Below are 4331 nucleotides of genomic sequence, written 5' to 3'. Positions count from 1 at the left end.
TCTGAGTCTCTGTGGAAATGAACTAGAAAGTATTCTATATTACTTGCGAACGCGTATACTTGCATGTATTATTAGCGCGTGTTTCCACCCTAACATTTCTTCATTTTGGTTGGTAGCACGGGTGTTTCTTCTATGAGGCATTTTCTGTAAAGAATCAGATAACTTATTTAGCCTTCAAATCAAATCCTTTTTATGACAAGATTTTGTAAAACAGAAACATCTCTTTTTGAAAACATTTTCAATCATTGAGCTAAGTAAATTGCATGTTTCTTTACAGAATGTAAACAGTTAAGGTAAAAGGGTACATGTTATCACAAGAGTTCATAACTAGTATAGTAAGATAAAACAGGTATAGTAAAGTAGATGACCATACTGAAAAGGAAAGGTACTAGTGTATATCAAAGTTTGGTGGTACAAGCGCGGAACATTTTATTGAAGGCAAAAGTACAACAAGCCTATCCATTAGTCAGCAAGTCTTGTTTATTTATATTCCCACCGGTAGTCTAATCTTACATATCCCATATTGTTATACACATATCAGCTATCACATCATCTCCATCATCTAGTTTCAAGTACTCCCCGGGTCACCTGTATCTCATTCCAAAGTTCCTTCGCATTTCTGTCGATATTTATAGTCCTGATAATGTGTTGAAATCCCCGGATCTACCAACAGGGCTTCTCGTTCCAACAGAATAGCCTCATAATAGAGATTACTGAAGAAATTCATTATCATGGAATACCAAATGAAATTTTAAAACCAAGGAAATTGAATGAGAAGGAATAGTGATGAAAATGTAGGTATGATTGAGAGCAACCATACAAGTACATAAGATGGCCAATCTTAGTACTGCATAGTTCACAACACATAATTCGGTGGCGTCCCACCAGACTCTTTTGTCACACAGATAAAAGTCAGCGCATATGCATTGTTTGTCCCAATCATCCGATAGAATCACCGAGAAAAGAAACAATGTTTAGATAGAAAAATTCACAAATAGGGAAGGAAAGAATCTGATTTATAATGGAATCAACAAAATCCTTAGACACGCCCACAGCCGAATGTCTAGTGGAGTCAGAATTAGCAGGCGGAGGTCCTTGAATATGTGGCCTCACGCTTGGAGGTTGAATAGTTCGCATTGGTGCATCCATCGCAACAGGTATTATGATAGACACTGGCGGAGAAGTAGAACATGGATCAGATGACGGTCCTCCGATGAAAAGCTCCGAGTAATAAGATGATATCAAAATAAAGGAATCTGCCATCGCTACTATCCGCAAATCACGTTGCTAAATAAGAATCTCGAATCTCGGCACGAATCATACTAAAGCCTACTATTTAGTCATATTCGACTTCTTGACATTCTATTTCTTTATTACCTAATACTAATCTTAACCCTCTACCCATTCCCGACAATCTAGGCTTGTGGCAGTGACTTTAAAACGTGGCTCTAATACCAAACTGTAACGCCCTCCAAATCCGGGTCAGAAGTTTGGGGCCATAACACATACACCATATTAAACCTGTTATGAATATAATAATATGTATATAAAATGACCCTATTTACCATAATCCACAGATCGATAAAGTTTAAAGTACGTCCACAAGCCAAAATCTTATTTATTACACAAACGTACCAAATCCCAGTTTATTTATCTTACATCTGAAGTTTAAACTTTATTACAAACTATCAACACAACCAAGCCAAACATCATCTGCTAGTCTATTCCAATTCAACCTGAATACCTAGCTCGCACACTTGTTTGGGGATCCTTGCTACCACCAGTTTCCTTTTTCACTGGAAAAGAATATAAACAGTTTTACAAGAGTGAGCTAACTAGCTCAGCAAGTCACAAAGACAGTAACTGTGATTAACAATGATCAATTGAAATGATATAATGAGTCAAGTTTACTGATAAGCAATCATTAGAATTGGATATTTATTTTCATTTTAAAAACCAAGGTTAGGCTGCTAATCAGTCACGCAATAACCCCGAGCAAGGCTCCCAGCTTTGCTCTATATACTGGATCCAAGACACACATTGGCCTACTGTGACTGTTAGTCCCTTAACAATATAGCAAGAATTACAGAAGGGGGGGGGGTTGAATGGAATTCTTGAACCTTTTTCTTGAAATAAAATGTTCAACTCGATTATGGATATATTTGTTTTGATTAGCACAATGCGGAATGTAAACTTGAATGAATCAAAACATAAGTAATTAAAAACAAGAGTCTTTAAAAACTTTCTGGTGGATTTAAACAATTCCACCAGAGATATATATAATATATCGAGAGGACTCTGTGTGCAGAAATGCTCACAACTGCTTACAAAATAGAACTGCTAAGAACACAGGAAATGCTAAAGATAGTGCTTACAAAAATTTCTCTGTTGTTATTTCTTAGCTATCTTAGTTGTTTTTCTATTTGCTACTCTCTTGGTTTATATATTACCAAGATTACAAAGTCAAAAGAACTGAACAAATATAAAATCTAACAGTCTTGATCTTTGCTACTTTTCATCCTTTATTACCCAGTTAATGGGCTTCTACAGTGTACTTGTATCCAACTCAACGGCTGTGTGTCAGCTTTCACTATTCAATTGATGTTTGAATCTTGATATGATCATCAGTCGACTTTCAGATCATCCGTCGATGACTTAATTGATCATCCGTCGACTGCTATGTTAAACATCTGTTGATAGTCATTTGATCATCCGTCGAAGCTTTGTTAAGCATCCGTTGGTAGCTATTTTGGTCATCCGTCGAAGCTTTGTTAATCATCCGTTGGTAGCTATTTTGGCACTTGAATTCATTTCACTTATACAGAATTACAAGACATTGCTTATGTACAGTTAATCAACCTATTCTGCATATCTAGTTAAAGTCAACATGACTTATATGCTACTCCAGATTCTATACAAAGGTGCATACAACACTGTGCTACAAACTTATTATTACATAAGCTACTCACTCGATGGATAATAAGTTAATCATCCGTCGGGACTATAATGAGTTATCCGTCGGGACTATAATTCTTATCCGTCGAGTACTACATTATTTCACTAAGTAAAATCTAATTAGATGTTTTGTTTAGGTAATCATCAAGTACACAACATATTCACAACAATCTCCCCCAATTTATGTCTACTGGAATTGTAGCCATAAATTAAGAGATACTTGATGATAACAAAACATCCTAAACATATATCTTTAAAGATAAGTAGATAGAACTGAAAGTGCTTCAAATTAAACAAAAATGTACAAGGTTTGGCTCACAGTCAGTTCAAGATGCTCCTCTAGTCTGAGCAGATTTTTCTAGTTTCTTGAAGGTCTGGATCTTCTTCCAAGCTTTCTGTTGTTTTCTTCAATTTGATTCTGGAGCTGTCTGTGGAATTCTAATTCATCAGATTCTGAGATATCTAACATTTCTTGCATTTCCAAGAGAGTCTCATTGCTAGAGATACTCAATTGGTCTTCTAATCTGAAGAATCTTCTCACACCCTTGTCATCCATGAATTCCATCAGCTAGTAGGGCCTTATATGCACTCTTCTCCCTGTGTATGGGATGATAAGAGTTTTGGGTAGTGCATCTTTGGCTCTAACACTCCTTAGCTCTTCAATCTTCTTCAATACTAAACTTCTTGCAGTTACATTGAACCCAAAGTTTTTCTTGAAGGATGAATAGACTTTGATCAACACAGCTTGGCTTTCTTGAAGTATCCTGTGAAGAGGCCACTGAATCTCCCTTCCCCCTTTGTACTTGAACAACAACCTTTCAGGTAGGTTTCTGTATGCATCAATTGCCCTTACCTCATCCAGCTCCTCCAGATAAAGGTTTAGATCTGAGAATTCTTTGATGTCACACAAGTACAAGTAGTCTCCCCTGTTGACCTTGGGTTGAGCTTTGACTACTAACTTGGATTTGAAAGGTGACAGCTTCACTTTCTTGACTGCCCTTGATTTTGTCCTTCTTGGCTTAGTAAGAATTGGCAAGTTGAAGTCAGGAATTGGTAATTCATCCCACTCTATTGGCTCATCCTTTGGCACAATAGGCTCTCCATGTATGTTCCTGTAGGGGTTCCACCACCCTTATGTCTTCAAACACCACAGAGGGCTTTGATGCTTGAGTTTCAGCTTGAGTGGATTCCTTTGGAAATTGCTCTTCCAATTCCTTGTCAACAACATCCAACTTTCTTTTTGTTCTTTTAGCCAGTTCTTTCTTTCTTGGGGATTTCTTCTGTTTTTCAATCTTCTTCTCTGATTCAGTAGCTTGAGATGGTTGAGAGGGAATTTGTTGAGAAGAATTCACAGCCTGTAGCTTGGCCAAGATAGC

The sequence above is a fragment of the Apium graveolens genome, chromosome 4 (genome assembly GCF_009905375.1).
Source record: "Apium graveolens cultivar Ventura chromosome 4, ASM990537v1, whole genome shotgun sequence".
Classification (NCBI taxonomy): domain Eukaryota; kingdom Viridiplantae; phylum Streptophyta; class Magnoliopsida; order Apiales; family Apiaceae; genus Apium; species Apium graveolens.
Note: the sequence above shows the minus strand (reverse complement) of the source record.